The sequence below is a fragment of the Sminthopsis crassicaudata genome, chromosome 3 (genome assembly GCF_048593235.1).
Source record: "Sminthopsis crassicaudata isolate SCR6 chromosome 3, ASM4859323v1, whole genome shotgun sequence".
Lineage (NCBI taxonomy): Eukaryota > Metazoa > Chordata > Mammalia > Dasyuromorphia > Dasyuridae > Sminthopsis > Sminthopsis crassicaudata.
In genome coordinates, this window is record NC_133619.1 from 85,492,986 (window position 1) to 85,519,025 (window position 26,040).

At 37.3% G+C, this 26,040-nt stretch overlaps 1 long non-coding RNA gene and 1 other non-coding gene across 2 annotated transcripts in view; one reads left to right on the top strand and one right to left on the bottom strand.

The window, feature by feature from the left end:
* The window catches only part of LOC141564864 (uncharacterized), a 42,748-nt gene extending 19,820 nt beyond the window's left edge, over positions 1 to 22,928 (top strand). Inside the window, exons 2-3 of the long non-coding RNA XR_012488765.1 lie at positions 15,019 to 15,138; positions 21,128 to 22,928. This is a non-coding gene — a long non-coding RNA (uncharacterized LOC141564864). The remainder of the gene's footprint in view (positions 1 to 15,018; positions 15,139 to 21,127) is intronic.
* On the bottom strand, positions 19,023 to 19,129 carry LOC141565164 (U6 spliceosomal RNA). Its single transcript, XR_012488864.1, has one exon. It is a non-coding gene; the product is annotated as a U6 spliceosomal RNA (small nuclear RNA).
* Positions 22,929 to 26,040: the final 3,112 nt, after the last annotated feature.

Sequence of the window (26,040 nt, forward strand, 5' to 3'; positions counted from 1 at the left end):
TCATTTAATCTGTCTGCCTCCCTCTCCTGTAAAATGTGGATGAAATAGTACCTATTGCTAGGAGTTATAGTGAGGATTAATCAGATAATATTTGTAAGATGCTTACCATGGTACCTGGCAAATAGTAGGTGCTTAATCATTGTTTTTTTTTTCCCATTTTTCTATTGATCTACATAGCAGTGAGGATCAGTATAATCAGATTTTTCTGGAGTTGGATGCTTGAAATAGAACTCTCTGCTTAGGAATCCATGGCAATTTGCATTAATGGGAAATGCATGTGAAGCTTCTGCATGGGGCTCAGGTGTCATACTTCATTGTCTCTAAGCCCTTATGAATGGGCATTCTGGCCTCCAGTCCAGAAACAACATCTCCCAGGGTGAGGCAATCTGCTGGCCTGGCCAAAATACTCAAAGCTACTTTGTGAAATCTTCCATTGGGTTTTAGTTGGCCCAGTATCCAAGGAAACAAACCCATCATACCCAGGAGGAAATTGCATGCTACTTTTTCAGGGCTAGTGATTGCAGAATGGCTTGCTCTTTTGCAGTTTTTCTTGAGGGGAGTGAAAACTGTCTAGTGTCCTAAAATAATGAGATTTTGCCCATTTTGCCTTGGAGAAAGGGTCTCACACTCTGGACTGTGAAGGAAATTCGAGACATTTGAAGGCAATCAATCAACAAGTAATCAACATGTGCTGAGCACAGTGCTAAGTAAGCATTAGAAATATGGAGATGAAAAATGAAACTATTCCTTTCTTCAAGCTTCTTCCATTCTATAAGACAGACAGACAGATAGATAGATGATAGATGATAGATAGATAGATAGATAGATAGATAGATAGATAGATAGATAGATAGATAGATAGATAGAGGATAGATATAGATAGATGATAGATATGTAGATGGATAGATGGATGATAGATGATTGATAAATAGTGGATGGATGGATGGATAGATAGATAATGATAGAGTAGATGGATGGATGGATGAATAGATAGATATATGGATGATAGATGATATATAGATAGATGATGGATAGATGGATGATAGATGATAGATAACATATATAGAATGTTTACATGGCAGAGGATTATTCATATTCCATGGAACATATATGGGAAGGGGAATATGTTGCTGTGTGCTGGAACCAGCTCAAACCAGCTGGTGAGCCCAATTGTTAAGCTTTTAGTGTAAACTCATTAAAATTTGCAAATACAAGCAAATCAAATTGATTTAGTGTTTTGTTGATTGTCTAGACTTAAGAAAGCAAGGGATAAATTGTTAATAATGCAGATTAAATTGGTGGGTGTATCCTCATGTGCATATTTGTTTTTTTTTCCTTTCAGAAAGCCATTTACTAAACATTTTTCTGTACACCACTGCACATAGACACCATCCCAAGTAAGATCTGATGTTAAGATCTTTTCTAAAACATCACCATGGATTGGCAGAAAAAAAAAACACCCATAGGAAAGAGAAATAAAAAGAGCAATTTGTGGTAAAATGAGAAGAGGAGAATGAGAATTATATTCAGACAGATGTTAGTTATTACAATATATACCTAGAGCTGTCTCAAAATGGAATGAGGTTATTTAGAGAGACTTTCTTATGATAAAATGAGTGTTGTGGAAAAGATGCAAATCAGGAAAAGGATTGAACTAAATAATCTTTGATGTTCTTTCTAGCTTTAAAAGTCCACAGAAAATATTATCTTGAATATTTTTTAAAAGTAAGCATTTATTAATTGCCTACTATGTGTTATGTAAATAAGTGGTATAATGAATAAAACACTGGGTCTGAATTCAAATCTAGCCTTAGATAATTACCAGCCCAGATAATTACCAGTATGACCTTGGGAAAGTTATTTCATCCAGTTTGCCTCAGTTTCCTCATCCATAAAATGAGGTGGGAAAGGAAATGGAAAATTATTTGAGCATCTTGGCCAAAACCCAAACGAGGTCGCAAAAAATCAGACTATCTGAAATGACTAAATGACAAATGGGTTAGACAATATGCTAAGGGCTAGGGATTCAAAGAAAGAGCATACATACACACACACACACACACACACACAGAGAATAAAACAAAAGAAAAAAAATCTAGTCCCTGTTTTAAGGAGTTCACACACAATATATTGGGGGGAAATCATATGCAAACAACTATATATGTTATTATCTCAGGATAAATTGGAAGAATTGGCAGAGGAAAGCACAAGTTTTGGGGGCCACAAAGGACATTTGGGAAATCCTTATTATAGAAAGTGAGATTTTAATTGGGAACTGAAGGAGCAGGGAAAGGAAGGAGGCAGAAATGAGGAGTGAGAGCATTCCAGACGTGGAGAACACACAGAGAAAATATCTGAAGACAGGAAATTATGTGTCTTTTCTGATAGTAATTGGATCATATATTCATCATATTTGGTCTGTAAGAAATGTAATAAACATTTATTAACTGCCTACTGTGTACCCAGGTTTGAGGGGGAGTGAAAGACAAAAATTAAGTAATTCCAGACTACAAAGAATTTAGACTCAATTGAGAGAAAGGAGGTAAACACAGCATTTACTTTTTTTTTTTTTTTTTTTTTTTGGCTTGGGCAATCAATTCCAGGCATTTTATTTTTCCCCATTAGTTCCTTTTTTTTTATTAAAGCTTTTTATTTTCAAAACATATGCATGGATAATTTTTCAACATTGACCTTTGCAAAACCTTGTATTCCAGTTTCTTTCCCCTTCTCCCCATTTCCTCCTCAGATGGCAAGTACTCCAATATATGTTAAACATGGTAAAACATATATATATATATATATATATATATATGTTAAATCCAATAAATGTATACATATTTATGCAAATATCTTGCTGGACAAGAAAAATCAGATCAAAAAGGAAAACAAATTAGAAAAAAAATAAAATGTGAGCAAACAATAAAAAGCGTGAAAATGCTATGTTGAAACAATATTTACACAAGTAAATCAGTGCGAAGTAATTTCATAAGAGAGAAAAGCAGGAAAGTCACAAAAGGCTGTTACCTGAGCTGGACTAAATAGGAAGCTACAAATTCTATGGGAGGAGGAGCAAATACATTCTAGGCATGAAGTACCACTTTTGCAAAGGGAGGGAGAAAAAAAAAAACTGAATGGAATGTGTGAGGAGCAGCAAACAGATTGGTTTGAATAAAATGGAGACTGTATGAGACTAAGTACTATGAAATCAGATTAGAAAGGTTGGTACTAACTCGATTCTGGAGAGCTGTAAATGTCAGGCTGAGGATTTTATATTGTCTCCTAGAAGCAAGGAGGAATTTCTGTTGATTTTTGAAAAAAAAAAAAAAAACCAAACAGATAAATGGGGAGAGCTATATTTTAGGAATAATAATTTGGCAGCTATGTGGAAAATGAATATTAGGAATTATCTAATTCTACATCTTCATTTTCCAGATAAGGAAAACAGGGCAGTAAATAAGGCTAAGTGACTTGCAGTCATTAGCAGAGCTGGAATTTGAACTCATTTCCCTTGACTTTAAATCCGATGTCATTTCTACTATACTTTATGGATCACCAAAGTAGAAAAAAATTAGAAACAAAATTAGGACCAGATTTTTAATATGATCATTTATTTCACTGCTGTTTAAAAATTATTATAATCTTTAGTACTATGTTATCCACAGATTAAGTAGTGGGCAACCTCATATCCCTTTTCCTAGAAGTATGAGAACACTTTGTTTCTTACTTTCCCAAGTTCTGCAGATCAGATGAAATAAAATGCTAAGAGTTTTGTTAGAAATTATTATCATTTGAAGAATATCCGTGATTTCATCCACATGAACACTCTTGCACCAAAACAAATCTCAATCTCTCTAAACCTTCTCATTCTATATGATTCGTGTCCCTGTTTTTCTAGTTTTTAATTGTTAGAGAAAAAGATCAACTGGGAAAGGTTCGTGCAGAGACAAAGACACATTCCAACTACTCCAAAATTCTCAGGAGACAAAAGAGCAGAAACCAAAACCAAAATAAAGGAAACAAGGTCCCCCGATATATCCTCCTTTTGGCAGAAACTGAGAAACAGAATCATGAAATAGTGGAAACTCTGAGGTTTAACTGTAGTATGACACAATGGTGCAATCTTTCTGAAATTTAAAGCTGAAAAGAAACGACTCATTCAGCTTGTTCTTATGAGCCATTTTCTAAGATGTGTTGTATAAAGTTCTATGCCTCTTGGTTATTGTTAAAAGGAATACAGGGATTATTTTTCTTGAAAATAGGTGGGCAACAAAGCCAATGGCCTTCTGGAGTTTTCTCTTTCCATCTCAACAAGAAAGCATAGTATTCTTTTTTTAAAGAAATTGTTAGATTTTTTAGTGTAGTCTACAACTGACAGCTTCAGGGGATTTGTCAGGGAATAGTCATAAGAATGATATTAGCAACTCATATTTGTATAAGGGATACAATAAGGGGAATACATATGTGTACATATATTTACACACATATACTAAATATATATATATATATATATTTGCTTAGCAAATGGTGAAATTAAAATATTAACTAAGGTCTGTGTATTTCAAGCATGATGTTTTGTCCATTCTCCATCTGGAGAAACTATTGGTTCTCAGTCTTGTTAGGTGATACAGAATAGACGTGATGTTAAACAAAAAATCTTTTTTGTTAGCAAAATGCCGTCTAAGGAGAATGGTCAGCATATGTTCCAAAAGCCTTTCCTGTACTTCTTGTACTTTCCTGTATTTCCTGTACAAAGAATTCTCCAAGAGTTACATCTCTATGGCTTCAGATAGTCAGTCAATGAGCATTTACTAAGTATATGGAATGCACTAAGGGATTTCCTTTATATCCTGAATATTGCTATCAGAACCTGAGTACCCAATTCAGTTTCTTTCCCCAAAGTTGTCTACTGAGGCAACCCCTCTGTTGCCATAGTATTTATTAATGTGTGGCTTCTGGAAAACAAAATTAGTGTCTGTGGAAGCAAATAACTTAGAGATGTTTTATGGAAATGATAGTCTACTATACTATCTGACTGATTCTTCACAATCCAACCTTGTTAAGGGAATATTAAATTCAGAAATAAACATGTTTCTCCTGGCCCTATCCACAAACAGGAGTCTCTTTACAGTGGAAGAAAGAAAACAATGGCAGGATCTTGGGAGGTGGTCTGCAGAAATAAAAAAAGGGGGGAGAGGATTCTGGACAGATGGCAGGGTAAGTCAGAAAATTCCAAAAATTATTCAGATCTCCTCCACAAAGAAGAAAAAATAACACTTCGGAGTGTACATAGAGAGGTAAAAATAAGTGAGAGGGGGGCAGAATAGTGATCCTCCTGGGACAGCCAGAGAAAATCTGAAGATACCAAAAGTGATATATGGTCTGTATAAAGTATAAATACCTACAGGCTAGCTCCTTTAAATCAGCAAGCTTGGAGAGACCTGGGGCTAGCTGGGTGGGAAGCCACAGGAATTTTCATCTCCTACTGTGGAGAGTCCAGAGTCTGAGCCTGGGAAGATTGTGGAAATCTTTACTGATAAGGAAAACCAGACCCAACTGTACAGCTGAGATGAGGCTGTGGGTGAGAAGGAATCAGCAAATGTCTGGTGCTTGCAGAGCAGTGGGTCAAGACTCTCCTGGATGGGGGCACTTATTGAGAGGTGGAATTCTTAATTTGGATTCCAGGAGAAAACTGAAGGAAGAGCTGAAATCAGAAGCACCATTCCCCAGATCTCAGGACTAGATATGATTATAATAAGCTACCACAAAGGATTTTTTAAGTAAGCAGGCAAAAGAGAAAGAACCCAGTAACATAGAAAGTTAATAGGAGAATAAAGAAGACTGTTTCATCTTCAGAGGAGGAAACTGAAGCAATAACAAACAAACAAACAAACAAACAAACAAAAAACCCTTTCCTACTCCAAAGAATAAGTTCAATTGGTTATCTGTCCAAAAAGAATTAAGAGAACTAAAAAAAAATCTTTAAAAATCAAATGAGAGAGATTAAGGAGGGGAGGGAAATAAGAACAATTCAAGAAAAAAAAAACAAGATTATGAAAAGAAAGTCAACCAACTAGAAAGGGAGATCTAGAATCTTAAAGAAGAAAATAACTCCTTGAAAATTAAAATTGGGCAAAAGGGAAACCTTATATTATAAGAGACCAAGAAATAATAAAATAAAATATAAAGTATGAAAAAAAAGAGAATGTGAGATATCTCTTTGGGAGAACAGATCAAGAAGAGAAAACATAAAAATAATTGGACTACCTGAAAGGTATGATCAGGAAAAGAATCTTGATATGATAATGTAAGAAAAGATTAAAGAAAATTGTCCTGAAATGTTTGAACACGAAGGGAAAGTAGAGTTAGGGGAAAAAATCTATTCACCACCATCTGAAATAGATCCTATAAGGAAAACCTGCAGGAACATCATAGCCAAATTCTAAAGTCCCCAGGGAAAGGAGAAAATATTATGAGCAAAAAAATATTCAAATATGGCAGATTTACAATTAGAATCCCATAAGACCTAGTAGCAGTTACATTAAAAGAGTACAGATCTTGGAACACTATTAAAGAACAAAAACGGGTTGCAGCTGCAAATATAGCCAATACAGCATAATCCTGTATGAAAAAAAAAAAAGAGTATTCAATAAATTGCCAGACTTTCAGGATTTTCCTGCAAAAAGACCTGAACTTAATAGAAAATTTAACATATAAGATCCAAGAGAAATATAAGGTAAACATCAAAGATTAATTAGAAGGGACTTACACAAATGATATGTGAGAGGAAGAACTGATACAGAGGAATTAGATAGGAACAGAGGGCTGGTAATTCTGAATATCTATTCTTATTGGTAATGGGTTAAAGAAGGAATAATAAATATATATATGTGTGTATATATACATATACAGGTATAAAAGTATTCAAAATTCAAAAAGAAATAAGAGGGTGAGGGAAAAGGGTAAGGAGAGTATAGAAGCGTATATAGATTAACAGGAATGGGATAAAGAGGGAACAAAACATATATTTGGAAAGCTACAAAAGTCTTCTAAATTCAGATAGAAACAGGAGGGCAAGAGAAAAGGGTGGGGACAGTGGAGAGAATAAGGCAGGTATCTTTGGGATAGGTTCAGTTAAGCAATAGGGAAGACAAGGTAGAAGGTAGAAATAAAACAGGCATTAGGAGATAGGAAATAAGAGATACATACAAACATAAAATGAAAATCAGTAGTAGATTTTAAAATTTAAAACAAACCAGATGTAGTAATCTTGATCTTACACAAAGTTAAAGCTAAAATAGATTTAATTAAAAATAGGGAAACTACACTATATGTCAGCCACATTAATCAATATTATTTTAGACTACTTGAAATAACAAGACAATAAGGTTGGAAAATTGCTGCAGTGTAGGAAATGATGAATTGGTAGATTTAGAAAAATATGGAAAGACTTGGATCTAAGAAAGAAGATATTCTTCACCTTCAGAAAAACAGGACAAACAAGCATAGTATGGTCTAACAAAAATGCATATGAATGTATGAGTATACTTGTGTATGATCATATATATCTACATAAATATATATGTGCCTATATGCCATATGCCATATGTTTTATGTATTTGTATATGTATACGTATATGTATATAAGTATGTGTGTATTCATATGTATATATGTATGTATGTGTCTATGTACGTGTGTGGGTATATATGACAATATGTGTGTATGTGGACATGTATTTATGCACACACATATACATTTACACAAAGATACATACATATACACACATATATACATTTGATTATAGCTTTTGGAGGAGGGGAAATAAAAGAATAAAATTAAAAGTGCATAGCAGAGAACAAAAAACCCTGCAAGGAAACAAAGAAAAAATGTACAGTTCTAAACATAATGTGTAGTATTTATTATATAGACTTTCTTGAAATGGAAATTTATTGCTTTACATTTTGAATTCTCTTTTATGTTCTGCTGTATACTTGTAATTTTTTTTCTTTTTCCTATTTGCATTTAAGTTACAAATAAAGTTTTAAAATGTAAGCAGAAGAATTAAAAAAAAAAGAAAAGAAAAAGAAATACGAGAAAGACTGTGGAAAGTCAGTGTAGTAGCAGTGAATAAGTAAGAAGGTCAGAGTTAAGAAATGCATCCAAAGTCCAGAAATAGAGTCCTCTGAAAGATTCAGAGAGTCAGAACTGGCAGGTGTGGTCAAGGGTGCAGGCAAATGTCCAAGGAAGAAGTGAGCGGGGCTCATCTAAAAGGGTATACTTTCCAGGCTGCCATTCTTTAATGCCTCAGTGTCTGGACTCACCCTTTCCCCTCTAAGCTTCCACCTGGGTTTTGGCTCTTCAGGCTTCCTCACTACTGGGAGCACTTCCTGTCCTGGCAACAGTTGCATTTGGGTGGTGGTAGACACAGAACACGTTGACTATACCGTGAAAAAGTAGTGGTTCAAGGACCCTCAGCAACATTATTGTATTGTTCCACTGTTCAATATGACAATCAGCAAAGTATATGTGATAATTAGCATCTCTCTTGATAGTTCAGTCACCAAGAAAAGATCATTTTTTAAAAAGCAGAAAGTAAAGTACATGATATGATTTAAATTTCCCTTCAAGAATGGTTAAAGGAAAAAAAGTCACATGGAAAATTCAGTTAGGCAGAACATCTTTCTTAAAAAAAGTTTTATTAAGAAAAAGTTTTATTAATGCTTCTTTTTGCAACACTTTATTTCCCAATAGGGTATTAGAGTCCTTGGAATTGCTCTCTGGTAAAGCTACTGCTTTCAAATTCATGTGATCAGTTGCATGTAGATGTGTTAGTTTAAAGCAGAATTCCCAAATAAATAAATGAAAGACCTTGGCTGGCAAAATTTAGCTTCAGCCACGATTGATTTCTTGATTTGGGAAGGCAACACCAGGTGTCCATAATTAGAAGAATGTATTAGTAATATACTAGTAATTAATGTCATTAAAAATCTGATTTTGTGATTTCATTGATATAAAGAACTCCTGGCAAGGAGATGCCCTCTATCAGCAACTGACTCTTTAATATATTTTCTCTAACTACGTATAAAATTATTTAACTTTTTTAAAATTTTGAGTTCCAAATTCTCTCCTTTCCTCTTTCCCCTCCCCCTTATTGAGAAGGCAAGCAATCTGATAAAGGATATTCATGTGCAATCATGCAAAACATTTTTATAATTAGTCATGTAAAAGAAAACACAGACCAAAAAGCAAACCCCAAGAAAAATAAAGTTTTAAAAAATATACTTTGATCTGCATTTATACTCCATCAGTTCTTTCTCTGGAGGTAGACAGTATTTTTTCATCATGAGCCTTTTTTGTCTCAACCATTATGTACAAAGTACTCAAAAACTACAAAAAACTACAATAAAAACTACAAAAGTTTTTGTGGCGCCATCCTGTCCAGAGTCACATTGGATAGGATCTCTTTTCAATAATAAAATATAAATCACAGTTTAACTTCCTTGTAGTTCAAGAGAAATTACTCCTGTCCCCTATCTTGAACATAATCATATCTAATTATTGAGCAAACTGGAAACTATTATTTAGGTAAAGACAGGAGTAATTCTTGGGAATATTAGTTATCTCATGGCCATTACTTCTTTTTTATTACAGCTTTTTATTTACAAAACATAAGCATGGGTAATTTTTCAACACTGACCCTCGCAAAACCAACTTTTCCCTTCCTTCCCTCTACCTCCTCCCCTAGATGGCAGGGAGTCCCATCCATGTTAAATATGTTAAAGTATATGTTAAGTCCAATATATGTATCTTGCTGCACAAGAAAAATTGGCTCTAGAAAGAAAGAAAAAAAGTGAGAAGGAAAACAAAAATGCAAGCAAACCATAACAGAAAGGGTAGAAATGCTATGTTGTGGTCCACACTCATTCCCCATAGTTTCTCTCTCTGGGTGTAGATGGCTCTCTTCATTACTGAACAATTGGAATTAGTTTGGATCATCTCATTGTTGAAGAGAGCCACGTCCATCAGAATTGATCATCGTATAACTTTGTTGTTGTCATGGCCATTACTTCTGTCCTTCCTGTCCACTTAAGGATGTTTGGGTTTTTGTAGGGGGAAATCTTCAGGATGATGATGATGGACCCTGTGAAGATGTTGTTTATGATAGTTGGTTGCTTATTTAGGAAGATCAATCTTTTTTTTAAATCTGACCCAAACCTTTCTGTGCCAGTTCAATTAAGGTCATCTTTTCTGCCGTCCTCAGGGGGCCTGATGCTTTTGGCTCATCTTCCATCTTTTCATAGCAGAGATGATTATGTTCTGAGAGACATTCTGCAGAAGCTAGGAGAGGGAGCGATGGTAAGGGGAAGACAAGGTTCTTACTTCTGTTGACTGAAAATCATATTCTGGTGAGCTGCAATCTAACCAGGAAGAATAATTAATAATAACAACAAACAATTGTGATACAGGGAAATTGCTTTCATGCTCACTTCTGTGGTGTGATTTTGAAGCTCTCTTAATAACTATTTCCTAATATTTCTTCCTGGGTAGATTCAACATAGAATCACTCTGTTTTGGGGAAATAAAAATAAGTAGTGAAATCAGTGAATCGAAAGATTAAAACGACAATGAATAATTATTCTCCAAAGCAAGGGAAAAAGGGAGTCTCCTTGGAGGCTCTGAGATAATATTTCAGCCCAGCTTCTTCCAGAGATCAATAGTCCCTTAACCGACCTGCCACAGGTGACAGAGCTTGTTAACAGGATGTGGATGTTTTAGGAGCTGAAATTTTTTTCTTCCATTTTCCCTGAGCTCTCTACAAACCTTGTTTTATGAGATTGTTGGGGTTTTTTTATTTCTCATTTGCTCCCAAGCAGCAGGGAACAGACAAATGTATTAATCTATTTCTGTCCTGGGGAACATGCACGTCACAGGCATGGAGACTTGTCCCAAATATCAGCCATCCAGGCAGATTTGATGAAGGTGATATTAGGTGACAGTTGGCCAGGAAAGAGAACCAGCAAGTTTGCTACCAGTTACCCATGGAGATGAAGCTCACAGGTTTAATTTAATATTGATTTCAATTTCAGGGGAAAGAAATTGCCCTTGCAGCATGATATCTATGCTTGTATAGGGATTCTTTTTGGTGTTTTTTTTTTTTCTTTTGACCAGTCTACCTCCTTTCCTCCCTTTGTTTTTTCACTTTCTACTTCTTTACACAGAGGACATTTTGAAGAGCTTTTCATCCATTTTCAAGAAGATAGAGAGCAGAATAAAATGCATTTAATCAAACCTGCCACTGTAGGTGAGCTAGCAATCCCAGTCAGAGAATGCTTCCCTGAGGAAGAAAGATGCCTTATTTATCTGAGATGTTTACAAACCACAGGACCCTTCTACAGACATTTAGCATGTTCTCACAGCTGTTTCTTTTCTCCTTCCATTTCTTCAAGCAAACAACCAACCCAAATAGCCCTGGCTTTTTTACACAAATTAATCTGATAACAATTAGAGCTTCAAAGACATATCAGATTAAATCATACTCTGATATCCATGAGTGGTGTGATGGAGTTTTTTTTTTTTTCCCCTCCTCCCTCAGATTTCAAACAAATAGCCTGGGAAAAAATGACATCACCCAGTGGCCATGCTTGCTTAATGTGGCGTCTTCCTGAATATCTGTTCCTACAAACACTCATCTATTCATTCTGTCACTGCCCCACAGCCTGAACACAATATAACTGACATATAAATTGTCCTGGGGAAGAGACTGCAGGGTTAGCCAAGCTGGGGGCTCTGCCCATCCTCCCACCATGTAATAACGAAAGCTCTCCAATAAACACCATGTGAATTAATTGAATCTAAGCTGGGAGATAGGATTTTTCTTGAAGTTAATTACGGTCGGCAGCAGTTTGGTATATGAGTGCAGTAAATCTAACTGATGGCAATTGCTGGTCCTGCTGATGAATTGTTTTTCCCTCTCCCCAGTTTTTTCTTTCCTCTCCTGCTTTTTGCTTTTCTTTCACATTGTTTATCTCCCATTTTCTCACCTAACCTTTTTCCTCATCCTCACCACCATCAGTTTTAGACTTTCAAGCACCTTAGTCTTCCAGCTGAGAAGGAACCTGGCGAGCTGAGTTATGTACCTTTCTGGGGTCACTCCCACGAGTCTTATTTTTTACACAAAGATACTCTGGTTTCTTGGGAGAGCGTCACTGGACACTAGTGGGAGGAATGGTGGGTGGAAACAGGAAGGCACTGCTTTGGACTTCCTTCTTTGTGGTCAGGAAGGAACAAGGAGCTGGAGGCAGTTTTGAAAGCTTCCTGACCAATTTGAAACCCACACCTGCAGGATGGATCCCTGAAGGCACAGGCATAAATGGAAATTCTGTCCAAATATCACCTGTGTTGCAGAGGTTGCTGGGAAGTGATACTGTAACCTAGCAAATCATCCTGTTATTTAATAGCAACAGTAGCGCCTTCCCATTGGGAAGAACTGGAAGAACTGAGTTTGAATATATCTATATCTATATGCATCTGTATCTATATCTATATCTATATATTAGAGGTATAAACCTGGGCAAGTCACTTTAATTGCTTTCAGACTCATTTTTCCAATTTGTAAAAAGGAATAATAACATTTATCTAAAAATATACCACTTTGTAAATAGTAAAAAACAATAAATAGTAAATAAAGAGTAAATAGGCTAAACAGTAATAAATAGTAAATAGCAAATAAACAGTAAATAGGCTAAACAGAAACAGTTATTGTTTTTATTAAATGGTTGATTCTAAGTTATAGCATCTTTTATGAAATGTGCTTGTGGGGAGGAGAGACTGGGGCTTAAATTTCCGCTCCAAAGACTTACTTTCCTCTTTATAAGACCATGAAAAGAATCCCAAGTCTGAATTCAGAAGACCTGGATTTGAATCCTGCTTTGATTTCTATTTGGAACTCAGGTTCCTCATTTGTAAAATGAGAGAGTTGGAGCACATGATCTTTGAGGTCCCTTGCAATTCAAATTCTATGATTGGATGCATCGATCAATCAACAAATATTCGCAAAGCACTAGGGATACAAGATGGTGCCTAATAAAAAACAACAACAACAAAACAAAATGAAACAATTCCTGTTTTCAAGAAGTTGGAAAGGGGGAGTTGGGACAAGTTGGGCACATAAAAATAGAATAAACTATAAGTCATTGGGGAAGGAGGGAACTAGTAGTGAACTTATCAATGAAGGTTGCATATAGAAGGTAGTATTTGAGCAATCTTGAAAGAAGTGAATGATTCCATGAAGGGGGTATATTCCAGACATGAAAGGCAGCCAGGGGAGGGACATGGAAATAGGATATGGGACAGCACATCAGGAAGGGTAACTTGGCTGGATTGTAGAGCCCAGGAAGGGAAGTAATGAATAATGATGCTGAAAATATAGGGTGCTTTGCAGGGAGAACAAGTTGTGAAGAGCTTTAAAAGCCAACTATGTTTATGTTTGACCCTAGAGAAAATAAATAGCTAGTGGGACTTACAGAATTGTGGAGAGATTTGGTCAGTTCTGTGCTTATGAAAAAATCACTTTGGCAGCTATGAGGAAGATAGTTTGGAGTGGGGAGAGACGATGTCAAATGACTAAGAAGGTGCTGAAATATTCTGGGGAATACTCTCCATAAGCCAGATCATTCATAGAAGAAGAGAAAACCAGTTTAGTGGAAAGTCAGTGATCCTTGGAGTATATTTTGCTTTCCCCATATACACTGTGTACTGCTGTCATCCCATAATGTTTTTTTAACTTTATCGCTGAAGGATAACATTTCTTAAAAATAAAATAAAACCAGAAGAGGTCAGAGCTTTCTAGAAACCTTTCTGTTTAGCCCTCACCATTACTGAGATTTGTTTCTCTTGGAGTATTTTTTCTCCTTTGAAGTCAACGATGAAAAAAGGAGAGATGTTACTGTTTATGTGTCTCATAAATGGCTTTTATAGAACTGAACAGTGCTGGATAGACTTGGAGCAGTATATTTCCTCCTTTTGACCTTGTAGAAAGGTCAGAAAGCTTTTTGTCTTCCTCCAATTCCCCTTATACCCAATTTTTCAGTTTGTGCCCAAATTGAATATTATATGCCAGTCTTCAATTGTCCCGTGCCAGAATCTACTCAGAGATTGCCATACTTTTGGGCATCCTCCAACATCCCTACCTAAAACCAACCCTCCCAGATCCCACCCTATACATTCCCTATATGGTAAAACCTCCAGACCACAAGACTTTGCCATTGTTTCTGCAGCTTAACTCTAGCATATATACTGCTCTTGCTAGCTAGAATGTGAGTTCTTTGAGAGCAGGAATTGTCTGACTTCTTATTTTTATTGCCATTATTTAGTATAGTGATAATAAGTATTTAATAAATGTTTTTTCTTTCTTTTCTATAGAGCACTGAACTAGGAATTTAGAGTCTTAGGTTAGAATCCAAACTTTATTGCTAAATAGCTGTGTGATCTTAGAAAAATAAAATAATCCCCTCCAGGTTTAAGTTTCCTCATCTATAAAATAGGAGAGGTTGACTAGGTGATTTTTACAATTCCTTCCCAGTATAGATCTCTGTGATATTTTCTAAGTGTCTGTAGCTGAGCAAAGGGTGATGATGGGAATCCAAACTGATATTAATTAGTAGTTCCAGATTCTGCCCCACTGTGTCTGCTGCTATGTGTAATGGGGAGCTAGGTGGTGCAGAGGATAGAGTGTGGGTCTGAAAGCAATAAGACTCATCTTCTTGAGTTCAAATCTGGTCTCAGACAGTTACTAACTATGTGGCTCTGGGCAAGTCACTTAATCCTGTGTGCCTCGGTTTCCTCAGCTGTAAAATGAGCTGAAGAAGAAAATGACAAATCACTCCAGTAGCTTTGCCAGGAAAACCCCCAATAGGGTCATGAAGGGATGGACATGACTGAAATTACTGAACAACTAGGAAGTTATGATGGAATCTCCTCCTACATTCTGCTATTCAACTCATAGAAATTTCCTTTCATAGGTTGTTTTAGACCAGTCACTGACCTGTGGGTGAGAGCATTAAGCCCACTTCATCACTGAAGAAGCAGCCATCAATTATTTCATTTTTCCAATGGAGGCATCAAGCAATTGGATAAATTGGGTGAGTCAGTGAATTATCACTGGAGACAAATAGAACTCAGCCACCTTAAATTTCCTGCTTGAGGATTCCTGTGGACCATAATTTTTCTAATGAAATAAAAAAAAACCTATGAGCAATGATATTTTTCATACAGCACTGATGCTCTGCTGACCTCTTTAGAAAAGTCTATCAATTTTGACCAAAAGATTCCCATTGGCTTTGACATGGGTTAAATTATAGAATCTTTCAGCACTGGAAAATTGAAGAATCTGACCTATTGAGCACTCCAGGAAGAAAGGATCTAAATACATTTCAGTCCTGGACTGAATGTCCAAAATCCTTTAAACAGACCCAATTTCCTTGAATATTTTCTTTCTCTCAAAGAACCTGCAGACCCAACTGTCACTAATATTCTTCCTATTTAAAAAGATACAAATAAATCTACACAGTTGGAAAGGTTCTTTGAGGAATGGATGGAAAAACATCCATTCTGCTGATATTTTTAGTCTGAAAAAATAATAGCTACTCTTTAGATAACGCTTGACATACATTATTTTTACTTGATCCTCACCATATTTCTGTGAGGGAGTGAAAAAAAATCACTGGATCTGTAGTCAGAGGACCTACATTTAAATTTCACTTCTGTTACAATCAAGTAAACTTGGATAATGAGGAAGTTGGATTGGATAGCATCTAAGGTTTCTTTCAGCTCTAAACACATCATTCTATGAGGTAAACCTATCATTATCTCCATTTGAAAAATGAAGAAACTGATTCTCAAAGAGATTGACTTGTCTATGCAGGTAGTACCTGGGAGAAGTAGGATTTAAATGTAGGTCTCTTCTCACCCCAAGAGCAGCATTTATTCCTATTCAGTTTACTCCATATTCAGCTACCTGAAGAGCCCACGAAACTGAAGAGGGGAGGAGATTAGTCAATATTGAACAATCTAACTCTGAAGAGGATGGATTGTTCTAAAATGGTTGTCAAATTATTTTTAAAGGTCAACTGCAAACAGGAACACAATAGTCCTGAGTGTCCCCAAAAGGATCTACCTACTTTACTAAGCAAATGACAATCAGACAATATAATGGGATTAACAGATCACTGGCTTTTTATTGGCAGACTGTTAAAGCTGGAAGGAACCTTAAAGATCATCTTCACCAGTGGTAGTGAACTCAATTAGGAATGGGGGTCAGTAAGCTATTCACAAAGAACTCTGTGGTCTACATATTTACTTTATTTTAAAATGTAATATTATCTATATTTTATTATATTTTTATTTTTTTACATATTCCCCAAATGCATTTTAACCTGGTTTGGGCCACACTGTGGAGTATGTGGGATGTCTGCTGTGGGTGGGAGGTATATTTGCTACCACACACCAGATCAGCTTCTGCATTTTACAAGTGAAGATAATTGGGACATCAAATCTTTAAGTGACTCCAAGTCCCACGGTGAGAAAAAGCAAAAGATTGTTGTAGTCACAGGCCTGGGGTTGGAATCTTGACTCTGCTATTTGCAAATAATGAATTTGAGCAAGTCACTTCCTGTCTCAGGATTGCAAAATGAACAGTTTGAGTCTACTGATCTCTAAGCTCTTTTGAAATCTGGTCTTCCAGCCTAGACTCAAAGCAAATCTCTACTCTTGAGTTCTGTCTTTATGTTATTATACCACTTTCTAGAATCTCTCATGTATGTTCCTGAAATGTCCCATTTTCCTTCTAAATCAATCTATCAATCAACAAGCATTTGTTTCTTTACGTGTTCATCAACTATTTTCTATGTGTCAGTCTGTCTACTTCCCTCTTTTCTATAAATCTATTTCCAGTCCATCTATCTATTGTTTCTTATCTCTTCTCTGTCTCTCTTCTCTCTGTTATCTCTCTCTGTCATCTCTTTCTGTCTCTCTCTCTCTCACACGTACACATACACACAACACATTCAACAGACATAAGCTTGGCTATGAGGTCATGAAGAATTGAACAAGAATAAACAACAACAACAATAGATGGAAAGGGAGATAATATCAGAGAAGTGATTAGATAGATGGATAGAAAGAGACAGAAACACACACAGAGAAAGAGTGAAAGAAAAACAGAAAGAAACACATACAGACACACACAGAGACAGGGACAGAGACAGAGACACAGAGAGAGACAGAGAGAGAGAGAAGGGGGAGACAGAGACAAAGAGAAGGGAGAGAAAGACAAAGAGAGATGGTTCATTTCATAACTCCCGGAGTGTGCTCCCTGGTCCTATGGATAACTCTATGACCATATTTTTGCAAGGACTCAAGAGAAATTTATCTATTTTTAGGAAGGAGCTCTGACACAGTGGGGAGTGCCCAGGATCAGAAGGACTTTGAGTAGACCTTGCTCTCTTGGTATGATGAAAGAGGGAGAAGCTTTTCTCACATTTGCATGTGTAACCCAGGAGGATTTGCTTTTCCTGGGCTTGGAGGGATGATTCAGAGAGAGAAAAAAAATTAGGCAAATTCTACTTATGTAAAGAAAAACATATTTAAATCAGAAGTAATTGGAGAAGAATGAGGAAATTCAGATCACCATAACACTGATATTTGGTGTTTTTTTTTTTTTTTTTTTTTTTTTTTTTAACACAATGTACTAAAACACAATGACATCCTGTTTGGAGGCAGCAGTTGATCCACTGGAAAGAGAACTGGGCTGCAGTTTTAGTTTTGATAAGGATGTAAAACCACCTCCCCCGTTCAAACTTATCAAGAGCAGGAGTTTGGCCTTTTTCTGCTGGATTTTTATGGCAGGATTAAACCAAAGGAAGTGCATGACAAACCAAGAAAATGCTCTAGCCAAGGGAACCCTCAGGGCTTAGAATTCATAGATGGGGCAAAGAGGGGGCCAAAGAAGAAGTGAAGTCTGCACTAGGGAGACATTATCAGGAGGTCAAAGGCAAAGTCATGAGCTGCTGAGAATAGCCAGGTATTCTAAACCTGCAACAGTGCAGATCAAAGGGTAGGGGAATCACCACAGTAAGATCAAGGTCACTTTCCAGAACAGCTTAGAAGGCTTCAAAACACATTCTCTTCAAGGAAGAACTTGCCCAAGGACCCATAAATATCTGACTTAACCTTGTAGTGTCTCCTCTTTTATCTCATTTTGACTTTCCTATGAACCCCAGCAAGTCCAGCCCACTGGCTTCCCTAGAAGGCCCTGACCTCAGTTTTCTCATCCATAAAATGGGAATAATAATACCTGTGGAAACAAATAAAACAAGAGTTGTGAGAACACTTGGGAAAAGGTAAAGTTGAGGTGACAATATAAGCTGGTGTCATTATCATTATAATGAGTATTATTTAACTAATGTATTTCTTTTCATATCACAATCATTTCCCCACACTTCTGCTCTTTGACTATTCTTCTGAACCTTCCCTGGTAAATAATATTAAAATTCTTTTCTTTTTTCAATGCTTCAAACTGTATTCAGACACAATCAGTTTCTTCTTTGGGTAGAATAGGATTTTTCATCATAAATTTTTCAGGGTAATCATAGATCACTGTACTGCTGAGAATAGCAAAGTCATTCAATCCAGAATATTACTATTACTTTGTACACATGCACTTTGCTTGAGTTCATGGAGGACTACAAATATTATTTTCTAAATACAAAAAGGAGCAGCAGTATAGTAGATAGAGTGATGAGCTTGAAGGCAGAAAGATTTGGGTTAGAATCTTAAGCAAAGAAACTCCTCAGATTAATGGAAGAAGTCTCTTAGTCTGACAAAGCACAGTTCTTTTGGCTATTTACATAAAACAATCCCATCTGCAATAATTGATGTATGTATGTCCATTATCATTCTACTAAATATTTTTTGGGACATTTGGGGAATGACTAGCTCCATGTCAAAGCAATACAGAAGGGTAAACACAATGCCTATCCTCTTCATGAATTTGCATGTCATCCTTGTGCAGTGATCATGATAATTTTCTCTGTATCATTCCAATTTTAGTATATGTGCTGCTGAATCAAGCACAACACAATGCTTATTCTCTAACAGCTTATATTCTGTTCTAGTTGGGAGCACAAAAGTATGATGGAGGAAAGAATGAGAGAATAATGAAATCTTCTCATTGAGTGAGATTGATTGGAAGTACAAGAAGGCAGAAAAGGGAGTGAGAAATCAGTGTGGACTCAGAGTAAACAGAGAAAGCCTAGCCCAGGAAAAGGCTAAGAAGGCCAGAGAGGGAATTATCAAAGAGCAAGCAAGGGTCTAGATGGTCCAGTGCCAAGCCTGAGCTCAAATCCGGCTTGTATTTACTAGCTATGCTTAGTTCAGGCATCCTGATTTCTATCTGGCCTTTGGATCCAGATGTCTCTGAAGGAGAAAGTGAGACAGGTGACTTTGTACTTAAATCCAATTCACTTGCATATTATAGCATCAATTCCCTGATGTCATGGTCCTCTTCCTGCATGAAGGACAAACAACAATAACAACATACAAGATAAATTGGAGGTAATCTCAAAAGGGGAAATGCTAAGAGGGAGGTTATATGTGAGGGAGGAAGGAGCTGATTTCTTCCCAAAGGGGTCCCAGCTCCAGCCTTTGTACCAACTCCACATCCCTGCCCACACCCCTATAGATCTCTCCTTCATCAAGTCCCTATTTCAAATGACCTTGCTACCAGAATGGTGTGGGACAGACAAAGCTAAGCCCCCTCCCCAGACCAAGGGTCCACTGCATTCCATAAGCTCAGCATCAACTTGGGGGGAAGAGGCAGTAATGTGAGATGTGGCTGCCCTGTCCCTCTACCCTGCTTAACAAATTTAACATTAGTTCCCCTCAGCCTCTAGCTTCTCTTTTGCTATCTCCAGTGCCCCTTTTAGTCCCTTCCTTGATGGGGGGTGCAACAGAAAGATCTCCAGGTTCAGAGTTGGAGGATCTGGGTTAAAAGCTTCAGTGTGCTACTTCCTAACTGTAAGGCTCAAAGCAAATTTCTACTTCTCTGAACCTGAGTTTCCTTCTCTACAGAAAGATGATCTCTCCTTCCCTAAATGTATGATTTTGTGATCTTTAGGTCCCTTCTTCCACATTCTTTCCTTTTTCTGGTGTTCATTGAAATATAGTTTTCTTTGAAGACATCCTACTCAGTGCTGTCCCATCTCTAAAATGAACCCGTTGGGTTACTTGAATTCTAAGCTCCATCTAAATTTTTGATCTCTGGTCACTTCCCTATGTTATAGTCAGATTTTCGCTGAATCTGTTTTTTTGGAGTATTTGCTGTACCTAATCTATCACTTTTTCTCCATCTCCTACTAATCAGAGTTGTTTTCTGAATATAAACATGGCAATAGTAAACAAAAAAAACAAAACTACTGATCTACTGTTTTAGTCCTGTTATTAGTGAATCAGCTTGTATAACTTGTTTATCAGCAAGTCACTAATAGATTTCAGCTCTCTCTCTCTCTCTCTCTCTCTCTCTCTCTCTCTCTCTCTCTCTCTCTCTCTTTCTCTCTCTCTTTCTCTCTCTCTGTCTCTGTCTCTGTCTCTCTCTATATGTCTGTCTCTCTCTCTCTTTCTCTCTATCTTTCTCTATCTCTCAGTACTTAAGTACTTTTCCTTTTGTTTAATGCTTTCTTCTTTCTACGTGGAAATAAGAGATTTACTCCTAGAGGATTTGGAAGTGGGAGGCAATAACTTGCATCTTATTGATTTTCATCTTGAAGATTGGAAGCAGCGATAATTTAAATAAAGAGTAAGGTTAGCGCATGAGGCTAGGAAGAGACCAACACCAGCATGTCTGTGAGTACCAGAAAAAAATTGCTTTCTAGGAAGCCATTTTGTTCTATCTTAATTAAAAAGAAGCTCAACAGTTGGTGTGGCCAATGTTCCAAAATACTATCATCCAGTAGATAATAAGAAATTGCATAGATTAGATTCCAGGTCATTAAGATGATTTCCTTGTGATTTTGTGGGTATTTCAGTTTTGTTCCTAACTTCTTATAAAGAAGATAATTTCTATTTTCTCCACAGTGATGAAGAAATTGAGATCCAATGATGTAATTACTTGTCTCTACGTAGAAGACATCATGACTGGTTGATTCTTCTATTCTTCTCCTATCTTTGCTTGAGAAAAGGAACTTAGATCTCTATCCTTCTTCCTAGACATCTGCTGGGGGCTCCATTAACAGAAGGACATTCTCTGAGGATCACTGACTTCCTGGAGAATACACAGATTATTGGACGCATTACAATACTTTGGGGGAATAAAGATAAGAAGACAACCTTGTCATGAACCAGGGACTAGGGAAATCCCATGATACTAGTGGGGCATGTAAAACACACACACCTGCTTGGGGAAAAGGGCAACTTCCTCACAGCTGTGAAACAGATCCATAAATAGACAGAGAACAACAGACAGAGCATTTATTAAGTACTTTTTATGTTCCGGGCATTGTGATAAGCACTGAGAATACAAATAGTTTGTATTTGTGGCACTTGGTATTCATCTTCTTTGAACCTTGTCAAATTTGGTATTCGATTCATTTCACTGAGAGAGAAAAAAAGCTTCAGTCCTTGACGCTTGCTTGGCACTCGTTACATACTTGGGTGTAGTCTGGGTTGAATAGTAGGGATGTGAGGTTGGCCACTTTACTACCCAGCCCCTCCATCACGGCTATTACACTTGGCTGTGGGCAGCTGCTCCCCAGTGAAGGCAGAGATGTATAGGACTGTCAGGCTGGAGCCCAGGATGCTGAAGTTGTGTCCTTAGGTAGGAAGGTCACAGGACAGTTCCCACAGGACAATGTGGCCCTTCCCCTCAAAGGAGTTTACAATGTAATGGGGGAGACACCATGCAAATACATATATGTAAAGCAAGTTATAGGCAGGATAAATAGGTAATAGAGGGAAAGCACTGGAATTAACAAGGCTTATGGAAGACTCTCCTTAGAAGGTAGGATTTTTAGTTAGGACTAAAGAAAGCCTGGAAGGTCACTAGTTGCTGTGGAGGAGGGAGAGCATCCCAGGCAAGAGGGAATATCCAGAATGTCTAGAGCTGAGAGATGGAGTGTATTGTTCATGGAACAGCCAAAAGATCAATGCCATTGGCTATTGGGGGGGGGGTAACGTATAAGAGGACTAGAAAAGAAGGAGGGACCTACTTTATAAAGAAATTTGAATGTCAAACAGAACATTTTGTGTTTGATTATAGAAGCAATTAGAAGCCACTGGAGTTTATTAAGTAGAGGGTGATGAGATCAGACTTTTGTTTTAGGAAAATCATTTTAGTGGCTCAAGATAGGATGGACAGAGTAGGGAGAGATTTGGGGCAGATAAATAAGCTCCTTCCCTTCTCCCCCAAGCAGCTAGTGTATTCATCCAGATGGGAGATGAGGAGGAGGACCAGCTCTAGAGCAGATGTTAGAGCAGAGAAGGGGGCATATTTGGGAGATGTTGGGGTATAAATTAGTTCGGTAAGAGTTAGTGAGGAATTTAGGATGACCCCTAGGCTGTGAATATAATTGATGGGGAGCATAATGTTATTTACTAAAGTAATCAGAAGGGTTTAAGAGAAAGAAAATAAGCTCCATTTGTGATCTTGTGACCTTGGACCTTAGTTTCTTTATCTGTAAAATGAGGGGTTTGGACTCTTCTATTTCTAAACTAATTATTCTTTGAATTTATGGCCGTCAATTCTATTTTACTTTGTCTTTTTTCAATCCAACCCAACCTAATGAACAATTATTAAGTACAGACTTATTGAATTTAATTTTGAATTTTAATTTAATTTAATATTGAATTAAAGAAGAAGAACAAGAAGAAAGTCTATGTCCTTTATTAGCTAATGTGGGAATATATAAGATAAAATGCAGCTGGATTGGGGGGAGGGGAGTTACCAGTGTGGGTTAGTTTTAGCACTTCCTTAAATGGTGGTTCTAGAAATGCACTATTGGAGGAGGGCCCACAAGGGTGGAGGTATCTCCAGGGTGAGAAGGTTTCTGGAATGGAGGTGGAAAAATCTTAGAGTAGGGACAATCTTGCTGCAAATAGCCCAGACCCAGTTTCAAAATAATGGCAAACACAGAAAGCTGAGAGGGCCATTTTACAAAGTCCCTGTGCTGGGATTAATAGGCAGATTTTAGTCCTCTAGGTTCTGTTTATAGGAGTAATCTGGTTGATAGCCAGATCAGACGTTCTCAGGTTTATTGCTGACCACTCTTGCCCCCCATGGGTGGACTCAGCTCCAGAAGCTATTAAGTGATTGATAAACTTGAGAGTCTGCACAGTTCTGATGAGCCTGAAATCTGTCTGCACTGGAATAGGGGAGTCCAAAGGGCAATTAAAATTACCTACCAGTCTTGGCTTTACCCAGTTTGTGAAGTTTCTCTGTTTTAGTTGAAGTTGTGGGAGGAACATAGTGTAAAAAATAGTGTAATAAACATAATGACTCAGAGAGTGTACTTATGAAACCTGTCTATCCTGAATTATTTCATTGGGGGGCTAAAGCGCCTTGTAAATAGACTGAACTGATTGTTTAGTAAGCTAGTCAGTCAATACACATTTATCAATTGCCCACTGTGTACCAGGTTCTGTGCTTAATGCTAACAATATGAAGAAATGGGGCAGCTAGGTGGCCCAGTGGATAGAGCACCAGCCTTGAAGTCAGGAGGACCTGTGATCTCAGACACTTAACAATTCCTAGCTGTGTGACCCTGGGCAAGTCACTTAACCCCAATTGCCTCAGCAAAACAAACAAAAAGCAAACAAACAAACAAAAAAATTTACAAAGAAAGGCAAAAAACAAGGAACTCACACTTTAATGAGGGAGACAACATGGAAATAACTATGTACAAACAAGATGTTTATAGGATAAATTGGGAGAATGATCAATGAAGGGAAATAAAAGATTAAGAAAGACTGGGGAAGGTTTCTTGGTAGCTGGGACTTGAAGAAAGTCATAGAGACAAGAAAAAGATTGAATTAATCTCTCTAGAACTAGTGATAGAAAGGATTACTGAAACTGGAAATTGGGTGAGAAGCCAGAAGGGATAAGAAGCCTTCCTTGCAAGGTAAGTGATTGTCCCAGTTTGAAGAAGGACATGTTGGAAGAGGAAAGAATGTGGAAAGATGGCAGCTAGACAGACCCAAAGGCTATGCAATTAGGGAAAGGAAGATATATGGCCTACAAGTGTGTGCCAACAGACTTGGCCCAGGTTAAGTTCTTTTAGAATAAGCTATGTGTGACATATAATTCATAATGGAAAGAACATTGTTCTAGGTTCAAATGCCACATTTGACACTAACCAACCATATGACATTAGGCCTCAGTTTCCTTATCTGTAAAATGAGGGGTTCATACTCTTTTATTTCTAGACTAATTATTTAAATATATGGCCATCAATTTTATTTTGCTTTGCTTTTTGTTTTCAATCAAATCCAACCTACCGAGAAATTATTAAGCACATACTATGTACAAAGCCACAAGAAGAACTGGGTAAGGGGCAACTAAATGGTACAGTGGATAGAGCACCAGCCCTGAAGTCAGGAGGACCTGAGTTCAAATTTGGCTTCAGATCTTCAGATACTTAATACTTCCTAGGTCTCTGTGTGTGTGTGTGTGTGTGTGTGTGTGTGTGTGTGTGTGTGTCAGAGAGAGAGAAAGAGAGAGAGAGAGAGAGAGAGAGAGAGAGAGAGAGAGAGAGAGACAGAGAGAGAGAGAGAGAGAGACAGAGAGACAGAGACAGAGAGACAGAGAGACAGAGAGACAGAGAGACAGAGAGAGAGAGACAGAGAGAGAGACAGAGAGAAAGAGAGAGAGAGAGAGAGAGTACAAAGAATTGGATACAACCAAAAAACAAGAAAAACAAAACAACACAAAAATCTTTGCTTCCAGTTTGAATAGGGGAACAAAGAGAGGTGAGCATAAGAGCTAAGTGACATCAATTAAAAAACAGAAGCAGGGTCATAGCCTCCCATCTCTGCCATACATTTTGTTTATTTTTTAATTTATCTTTTTTCTTTTTCTTTTCAAAACACAGGCATAGATAATTTTCAATGTTCACACTTGCAAAACCTTATGTTATGAATTTTTTTCTCCCTCCCTTCCTCCCCACCTAGATGGCAAGTAATCCAATATATGTTAAATGTGTGCAATTCTTCTATACATATTTCCACAATTATCATGCTGCACAAGAAAAGTCAGATCAAAAAGGAAAAAAATGAGAAAGCAAACGAAATGCAAGTAAACAATAACAAAAAAAAAGTTAAAAATACTATATTAAAAATACTATATATCAGTCCCCGCAGTCCTCCCTCTGGGTTCTGCCTTACATTTTGGATGACAGAAAGGAAAGGTCAGGGAAATGACAGCAGCAGAACAGGAAAATTCTAGTTGGATCTGGAACTGGATCTCAGGTACAGATGAGAGAGACCGGTCCCTTCCAGCTTGGGGTTCTCTTTCCTTGCAAGCCCCTGTTACTGCTGAGTTGTGATGAGAATTGACTACAATCATTCTATCGGACTTGTGTAGGGCGACCTGTTTCATATCAGAGAGCAGGACGCAGTCCCTGGTGATGAAGGCTGTGACTCCTCCTGGGAGAACAAAACTCTCCTCCTTTCTCCTCCACTTCATGAGAACAGTCCTGCCAAAGGAGGGATAACATTAGGATAATGAGTTCGTTGTTGTGTGAAATGAAGGAAGGCAATCCTATAGGCAAGGGGGATGGGGGCAGGAGCGAAGGGGAAGAACTATTCCAAGCACAGCTGAATGACTGCAGCCCTGTTTCAAGTTGTATAACATTGATCCCTGGGGAACCTCGGCAGCAGATGGAGAGTATGGAGACGGAGGGCATCATCATAATAATGATAATAATGGCTCCCATTGATATAAAGCTTTACACTCTGCAGAGTGCAGGGACAGGTCTCAGAAAAAACATTCTCTCACT